Here is a 9529-nt window from a genome sequence, read left to right on the forward strand (position 1 = left end):
TTTGGAGAAATGTCCTCTGGTCTGATGAAACAAAAATAGAACCTTTTGGCCATAATGACGATGATTATGCTTGGAGGAAAAAGGGGGAGGCTTGCAAGCCGAAGAACACCATCTACAACCGTGAAGCACGGGGGTGGCAGCATCATGTTGTGGGGGTGCTTTGCTGCAGGAGGGACTCGTGCTCTTCACAAAATAGATGGCATCATGAGGTAGGAAAACTATGTGGATATTTTGAAGCAACATCTCAAGATATTAGTTTGATCGCAAATGAGTCTTCCAAATGGACAATGACCCCAAGCATACTCCCAAAGTTGTGGCAAAATGGCTTAACGACAAGAAAGTCAAGGTCTGGTAGTGGTCATCACAAAGCCGTAACCTCAATCCCATAGAAAATTTGTGCGCTGAACTGAAAAAGCGTGTGCGAGCAAGGAGGTCTACAAACCTGACTCGGTTACACCCGCTCTGTCAGGAGGAATGGTCCAAAATTCACCCAATTTATTGTGAGAAGCATGTAGAAGGCTACCCGAAATGTTTGACCCAAGTTAAACAATTTAAAGGCAATGCTACCAAATACTAATTGAGTGTATGTAAACTTCTGACCTACTAGTAATGTGAAGAAAGAAATAAAAGCTGAAATAAATCATTCCCTCTTCTATTATTCTGACATTTCACATTCTTGAAATAAAGTGGTGATCCTAACTGACCTAAGACTACGATTAAATGTCAGGAATTGTGAAAAACTGAGTTTAAATGTATTTGGCTAAGGTGTATGCCAACTTCCAACTTCAACTCTATTAGTAAGCTGGTCACGTTGAGAAATACTTTCTTAGCTGTATATGACAGTAGCCAACAGTAAAGATTTGGGCCTGCTGTCTAGGACCTAAGTAGAAAAGCCATGTTCTTCAGTATTTGGCAAGGTCTTGGTGTGTTCAATGACACCGGTTCATCCTCTTCTTCCTCTCCCCAAAGAGACAGACCATGGTTTCTCAACGTTCTCCACAGGGAGACCAGACACAGTTGAAGATGTAATAAACATCCATTGGAGTGTGGGGGACAAGAGATTGGGAATCAGCGTATTAGCCAGGATGCAGTTAATGTGTAAGTCTGAATCAACACAACGTTTAAGGAGCACATTCCACATGCAGTAATATATAGGACAGCTCTAAACCAAGACTCCTGTTTCTGGTTGAAGGAAAACCTCAAATCCCAAAACATTCAACGTCTTCTAACATGACTGCTGGTCATTATATACAATACATGTTTTAAAAGCCATCAAGGCTTCAGCTCTGGGTCCTCAGATATATGTACACGGAAATACATGTCCACCTGCATCATTATTTCAGAAAATGTCACATTGTTTCTTCTTTGAGGGGTGAACTGTAGTTGCCCACTTTTAAGTTTTAGAGCTATGTGGAGCAGATGTTTCAAATCAGACATCTCTCAGTCACTTTCTTAACAGTGGGTGGGAACTTCAGCAGAGATCCACAAGCCTGCTGGTTGCAGATCTGTTTGTGCTGTAATACTCACACAGCGACCTTAGGAGTTGGTAAGACAGCTCAAACTGATCTGGGACCAGCAGGTTAGAAGTCCTCTGAGAAGGTTCCTGATTCAAGTTTCAAGTTTTATTGTCATGTGCATAAGTACACTGAAATGCTTTTCTTGCAAGCTCTCTTTCTCAACAATGCTGTAATCAGTATCAGTAGTAAAAAATATTATACTGTAAAATAAAGTAAAGTAGAACAAAAACACACAAGAAAGTATGTAAGCTAGTTCCAGGATCAGTGCCAGGACCATATTTACAATGTGCAGGGATACTGGAGTGGTACACTCTTAGAAAGGGTTCTCCTATGGGGAGAGACGAAGAACACTTTATGGTTTTAGATAGAACATTTTCTAAGATAGCACCTTTACTGTAGTAGGAGTAGATACAGTATGTATAGGGGTAGGGTGACTAGGCATCGGGAGATATGATAAACAGAGTAGCAGCAGCGTATATATATATGTTATGATTATGCCTGAGTGTGTGTGCGAGTGTGGAGAGTCAGTATGAATGTGTGTGCTTGTTATGTTTGTGTGAGCAAATTAAGTGTGTGTGTGTAGAGTCTAAAATAAAAATATAAGGGTCAATGCATATAGTCCATGTAGCCATTTTGTTAGCTATTTAGCAGTCATATGGCTTGGCAATAGAAGCTGTTCAGGAGCATGTTGGTGTCAGACTTGACACTCCGGTACCGCTTGCCTTTCGGAAACAGAGAGGACAGTCTATGGCTTGGGTGGTTGAAGTCTTTTCTGAGCCTTCCATTCACACTGCCTGTTATAGAGGTCCTGGATGGCAGGGAGCTCGGCCCCAGTGATATACTGGGCTGAACGCACCACCCTAAGTAGTGCCATGCCAGATCACTGTCCTCCCTGTAGGCTCATCCTCACCGGTGATCAGGCCTACCACCACCATGTCGTCAGGAAACTTGATGATGGTGTTGGAGTCGTGCTTGGCCACACAGTCGTGGGTGAACAGAGGTAGTACAAGAGGGGACTAAACGCACACCCCTGTGGGGCCCCCGCGTTGAGAGTCAGCGTGGGGGAAGTAATGTTGCCCACCCTCACCACCTGGGGAGTCAGGAAGTTCAATATCCAGTTGCAGAGAGAGAGAGAGATATTAAAATAGGTTCCATATTCCAAAGGTTCAAGGTTCCATATTTCTGAGCTTGACCTGGGTCATACTGTTTGTTCAAGCTCCCTGAGTGCTCCTTCAGCAGGTCGTTGGTGCAGCAACCTCAGCCCAGACCCAAACAGTAAACCAGGTCATCCCCAGCCTCAGAGTGAGGTCTTTCATTATGGGAGAACTGGATCTAGGTAGGGGAGAGAGTACCCTCAGGTAAGTAGTGGCCAGACAGTGTGTTTATAATGGCCTTTATGGAAACTGAAGTTTCTATCCATGATACATTGTCCTTTCATTAGCCTGGACAGGAAGTGGCGAACTGGGAGTGCAGTTTCCATGGTGTTCACAGGGTGGGTTTGTATTTGTGTTGTTTTAACACGATAATACCTTTTTTAGGTAATTTAAGATTTAAAGAATTTTTTCAGCTTATCCTGCTGGTCAAAAGTGCACTCTATAGGAAATAGGGTGCTTACAAGATGCAGCCTAGCTGAGTTATCCACACACAATGAAGGTATTTGTAGGATCACAACCAATATTTAATAATGACATACTATTACATGGGTTGCTTGTTATTAAATGGGGCAAAGCAGGGCCATATCTGTGTTTTCACACATTTAGTTAATCTCAGAGAGCATAATGAGAAGCATGTCCAGAGGATATGAACTCTCCTTCTCCAATGGTTTTCCACAGTAATGTGCCATGCAGATGTGCTTCACTTCTTTTGATGGAAAAAAAAATCTACGCCAGGCAGGACTCTTTTAAAAGGGTTTCTTTTTTTCATCCCTTCTTTGCTCTCTTCAATCTGCTTTCAACAACAGAACTGAACCGGGAAAGGTGTCCTACACTGCTTCGACCAGGAAGAGGATTAAGAAATGTTGTACTGAGGTCAACAGTCATATACAAATTGATATTTTCCCGTTATTCATTTCATCTTCATTTATTTGAATTAGATTGTGGATTCTGTGCTGGAATCTCTGTTTTCCTGATTTCATGTCTCTTAGCCTGGCTACACGCACTAACTACCAGTATAGATGACTGACTGCAGACAGACAAAGTCCAGTCCTAGATGTTATCCATGTTAGGCCTTGTGTATCCATCCTCCTTGTGTTTCAAGGGGCCTTAGTGATAATCAATGATGAAGGAACTAAATCCTGTATTATTCCGGTATATACTCCCTTCGGAGAAATATTCAAGGCAATTTATGTGTTCATTTATCGGCTTCCCTTTCCTGTCCATATGGGAGTGGGTGAGCATGGCCGGCCCTAGACTTTTTGGGGCACTGACCATCATTTTGGGACGCAGAGAAAAGATTGCAAATTCAAAGCAAATTTGCTGCAATTCTACACAATTTACGATGACTTATGACATGTTTGTATACACTACATGACCGAAAGTATGTAGACACCTGCTCGTCGAACATCTCATTCCAAAATCATGGGCATTAATATGGAGTCCACTCTTCTGGGAAGGCTTTCCACTAGATATTTGAACATTGCTTCCATTCAGCCACAAGAGCATTAGTGAGGTCGGAACTGATGTTGGGCGTTTAGGCACAAAGTTGGCATTCCAATGTATCCCAAAGGTGTTTGATGCGGTTGAGGTCAGGGCTCTGAGCAGGCCAGTCAAGATCTTCCACACCAATCTCAACAAACCATTTCTGTATGGACCTCGCTTTGTACACAAGGCAATTTGTCATGTTGAAACAGGAAAGGTCCTTCCCCAAATTGTTGCCATAAAGTTGGAAGCACAGAATCGTATAGAATGTCATTGTGTGTTTTAGCATAAACATTTTTCTTCACTGGAACCTAGGAGCCGAGCCCAAACCATGAAAAACAGCCCCAGACCATTATTCGTTCTTCACCAAACTTTACAGTTGGCACTATGGATTCGGGCAGGTAGCGTTCTGCTGGCATTCGCCAAACCCAGATTTGTCCGTTGGACGGCCAGATGGTGAAGCGTGATTCATCAGTCCAGAAAACGGATTTCCACTGCTCCAGAGTCCCAGTGGCAGTGAGCTTTACACCACTCCAGCCGACGCTTAGCATTACGAATGGTGATTTTTGTTTTGTGTGCGACTGCTCGGCCATGGAAACCCATTTCATGAAACTCCAGATGAACAGTTATTGTGCTGATGTTGCTTCCAGAGGCAGATTGGAACTCAGTAGTGAAGGACAGAGAATTTTTACGCGCTACGCGCTTCAGAGATCGGCAGTCCCATTCTGTGAGCTTGTGTGGCCTACCACTTTGCAGCTGAGCCGTTGTTGCTCCTATACTTTTACACTTCACAATAACAGCACAGTTGACTGGGGCAGCTCTAGCAGGGCAGAAAGTAGACAATCTGACTTGTTGGAAAGGTGGCATCCTATGACGGTGCCATGTTAAAAGTCACTGAGTTCTTCAGTAAGCCCATTCTACTGCCAATGTGTGTCTATAGAGATTGCATGGCAGTGTGCTCGATTTTATACACCTGTCAGCAACAGGTGTGGCTGAAATTGCCGAATCCACTAATTTGAAGGGGTGTCAACATACATTTGTATATATAGCGTATCTGAGTAAGAGTCACTAACAAAATCAATGGAGGCCCCCTGGGGATCAGGGCCCCTGGGCACAAGTTTAGATAGCTGGCACCTTGTTTATTCTACTATTCTAACTCTCAACAGTAAGTTTAGACCCCAACTGAGTTCCTAAAATCTCAGACTGAGTTCCTTTTATTTGGTCACTAATCGAGTGAGTGAGGGTGAGGTATAAAGTAGTGCCCACCAGGTGTCATTCCTGGTGACATTCTACATGGCCATGGTATTGACAAGGAAGGATAGGAAGAAAAATATATATATTTGTTAGGAATGGCCAAAATTCACTCCCTAATGTTTTGAGTTAACATGTTAATACATAAATGGGTAGTTAGATCCAATTATGTCATCCAAGAATATAAACAAATCTAAACTAATTTCGGACCACACCCTCTTGATAGTAAAGCTCTATATGAGGCCCCCAATAGTACGGACTAAATACGTCACAACATTGTGAGATGACAAGCGTAGGCCTTCGTGCCAGACATTGACATTTTCAGACACTGCCACTCTAATCAACTCATGAAGTCCTTGTTTGACACATGTTGGCTCAGTCTGGGGAGACCACAGAGAGCTGAGACATGGAGTTATGGTTTCACACTGACAATTACTTCTCGGTGACACTGAGATCATACCAACAAATTACAGTAGAAAAAAGACCCAGGATTTGTCCAAGGGATCTTGCTGCGTTGTATCAGAGTTTATCATTGCCTGTAAGAAGAGAAGTTTGAAACAAACATAAGGTACTTTTTGAAAACACCAAATAGATGTTCAGGCTATCAAATAGTTTCAGCATGTTGAAGCACGACAGTAAAATATGTCTCCCAATAGCAACATAGACATAGTTTAAAGGGTCTAACATCGCTAATCTAACTAGGTCTAACTTAGCTACCTCAACAAGAAACAAGAAAAAAACAATTTATAATCATGATCATTTGTATCCAGCAGCCTACCACCAGAAGAATACCATCCTGCATCCCACTGCTGGCTCGCTTCTGACGCTAAAACAGGGTTGGTTCTGTTTGGTCCCTGGATGGGAGAACAGATGTTGCTGGAAGTGGTGTTGCAGAGACAGTAGGAGGCGCTCTTTCCTCTGGTCTAAAAAATAATATAATTGTATGTCCCAGGGCAGTGATTTAGGACATTATCCTGTGTTGGGTGCTGTCTTTTGGATGGGATGTTAAACGAGTGTTCTGACTCTCTGTGGTCACCAAAGGTCCCATGGCACTTGGCGTAAGTGTAGGGAAAGGGGGATGCTTTGTCAGTTATTCAACTGAAATCTATCTTCTGCATTTAACCCAACCCCTCTGAATCAGAGAGGTGTTAGGTGCTGTCATAATTGACATCAATGTCTTCGGTGCCTGGGGAACAGGGCTGTTAACCCTGGTGTCCTGGCTAAATTCCCAATCTTGCCCTCATACCATCATGGCGACCTAATCATCGTTTCCAATTGGCTCATTCATTGCCTCTCCCCTGTAACTATTCCCCAGGTGGTTGCTGTAAATGAGAATGTGTTCTCATTCAACTTACCTGGTTAACAAAAAAAGGATACTTTCTATTGCCAATTTTTCTCAGTGAATCTCAGTTGAAAGGTAGCCTAATCACTCATCGGCCAAGTCTGGCCTTTAAGGTTTATCTTATCAGGCATGTACGGTACATTATGTCGTTTTTCGTTTGAGTGTGTGCATAGAGAAAGGCAGCCTTCTTGGCATGGTGGGGGTAAGGTTGGGACATGGTATAGAGCCTCTCCACGGACCTCTATTTTGAGGTGCATTTTCGGCCCTCACATGGAATCAGTATTTTCTCTTACAACAAGGACCCAGTCATGAAGGCTGCTCCTGACACGGGCTACAATGGACTCTCTGTACTGCTCACCTAGAGTCTCCATCTGCCACATAGGCATGAACGATAATGAGTGACATTTACTCAGAGGTTGCTGTAATGCACTGTAAAACACTATTCTTTAGCACAGGTGAACCCCCTGAGAAAGAGGATCTTGCCCTCTCCAAATGCGACACGATAAGCAAACTGCTGTAGTTGTATCATGATGCTAGTCTACCTGTGATTTAGTTGTTATATGATACAGGGTTTTTCCCAAGAAAAGTGGCCATCATTGTTAAGTGTCATTGAGATTGTACTTGGGGAAGCCCTGAATTGTATGTCTAGGAGCCAATTGCCAGAACAGTATTTTCATGTATAGTAGCCTATATGCCTAATGTATAGCAAGAATCCTCCAAGGTACTTTTTTTACAAAGGCTATCAGAAGTAGGCTGATCTCAACACAAATAAATGTCTCCATTATTTGGAAAAGTTGTTTTCAGTATCAGAGAAGAAGATGAAGATGAAGAAGAAGAGAACCCATCTCCACTGAGCGCAGAGGAGAACGGCAGCAGTCTCAGTGGGCTTGTTGAACTAATCTGCTCAGGCCATTTAGTCTCTCCCCTTGAGGAAGAAAAACATTAACACTGTTTTTTCTTCCTGCATGCTGCTCTGCTATGGGATTATGCCACCCAACCCTATTTTACCAAGAGGATCAATTCACTCCATCCTTCATACTGGCAAGTGTACCCAAACACCTGAAACAGAAATAAACAGTGAAAGGACTGCTGCTAATCAATTGTTTTATTTGACATGCAGTGTTAGAGGTGAGTGGAATAGTGGTGAGAGTGGCTGTCCTGGCTGAGTCATACCAAAGACTGTACAAATGGGACCTGATGGGTCTCTAAGGAGCTAGATTGGAGGTAAAGCGCTGGGATCGACTAGCGTCCTGTCCAGGTGGTGTACTTCAAGCTGCCTCATGTTACAGTAGATAGACTCCTATTAGCCATTCTGGTTGGCACAAGCTAAGGCTCTTGCGAGGCTACTGACTTACATACCTGGTACCTAAGCTTCAAAGGAGGGTGTTTTTGGCCTTGAGCTGCTAAATCTTACCTCATAGTGCATTGTCAAATTGAGTGATGTAGCCTGTACACCTCTCTCTCTCTCAGCATGTCAAGGCAATGGCTAGGCGCAGTTCAGACACAAACCAACATGCCCAAGTTGTCTTAGTTGAGTGAAATCTGAGGTTTACTCACATTGTGAGTGAAACGAATCAAAGTATTGATGGTGTCTGGCAAACACGGAAAATGTGGAGAATAGGAGTAGCTTAAATATGAACAGTGTCACTGGGAGATTGTTTATGTCCTTGTTTGGAATGCCTGGAAGAAAGACACAGCTCTTTAACAGCAGTAATAGGGAGGTACTCTCTCTGTGCAGCATAATCACATCGTTGCCCTCCAAACGCTCCCAAAATTAAACCAAATCTCACACGTTGATAGCCAAGTGCAATCATGGTTTTCAGAAATCACAATCTTGTCTAAACATGGTCACTATAATTGCATAGTCACCAGGATTGTTTTAATGATTGTGCATAGTCACCAGGAGTCACCAGGATTGTTTTAATGATTGTGCATAGTCACCAGGATTGTTTTAATGATTGTGCATAGTCAGCAGGAGTCACCAGGATTGTTTTAATGATTGTGCATAGTCACCAGGATTGTTTTAATGATTGTGCATAGTCACCAGGAGTCACCAGGATTGTTCTTTCACTCTTAAGGGGGTTGTTAGAGCTACAGTGCCTTGCGAAAGTATTCGGCCCCCTTGAACTTCAATCATAAAGATATAAAACTGTATTTTTTTGTGAAGAGTCAACAACAAGTGGGACACAATCATGAAGTGGAACGACATTTATTGGATATTTCAAACTTTTTTAACAAATCAAAAACTGAAAAATTGGGCGTGCAAAATTATTCAGCCCCCTTAAGTTAATACTTTGTAGCGCCACCTTTTGCTGCGATTACAGCTGTAAGTCGCTTGGGGTATGTCTCTATCAGTTTTGCACATCGAGAGACTGAAATGTTTTCCCATTCCTCCTTGCAAAACAGCTCGAGCTCAGTGAGGTTGGATGGAGTGCATTTGTGAACAGCAGTTTTCAGTTCTTTCCACAGATTCTCGATTGGATTCAGGTCTGGACTTTGACTTGGCCATTCTAACACCTGGATATGTTTATTTTTGAACCATTCCATTGTAGATTTTGCTTTATGTTTTGGATCATTGTCTTGTTGGAAGACAAATCTCCGACCCAGTCTCAGGTCTTTTGCAGACTCCATCAGGTTTTCTTCCAGAATGGTCCTGTATTTGGCTCCATCCATCTTCCCATCAATTTTAACCATCTTCCCTGTCCCTGCTGAAGAAAAGCAGGCCCAAACCATGATGCTGCCACCATCATGTTTGACAGTGGGGATGGTGTGTTCAGCTGTGT

The sequence above is a fragment of the Oncorhynchus mykiss genome, chromosome 11, assembly GCF_013265735.2.
Source record: "Oncorhynchus mykiss isolate Arlee chromosome 11, USDA_OmykA_1.1, whole genome shotgun sequence".
Classification (NCBI taxonomy): Eukaryota; Metazoa; Chordata; class Actinopteri; order Salmoniformes; family Salmonidae; genus Oncorhynchus; species Oncorhynchus mykiss.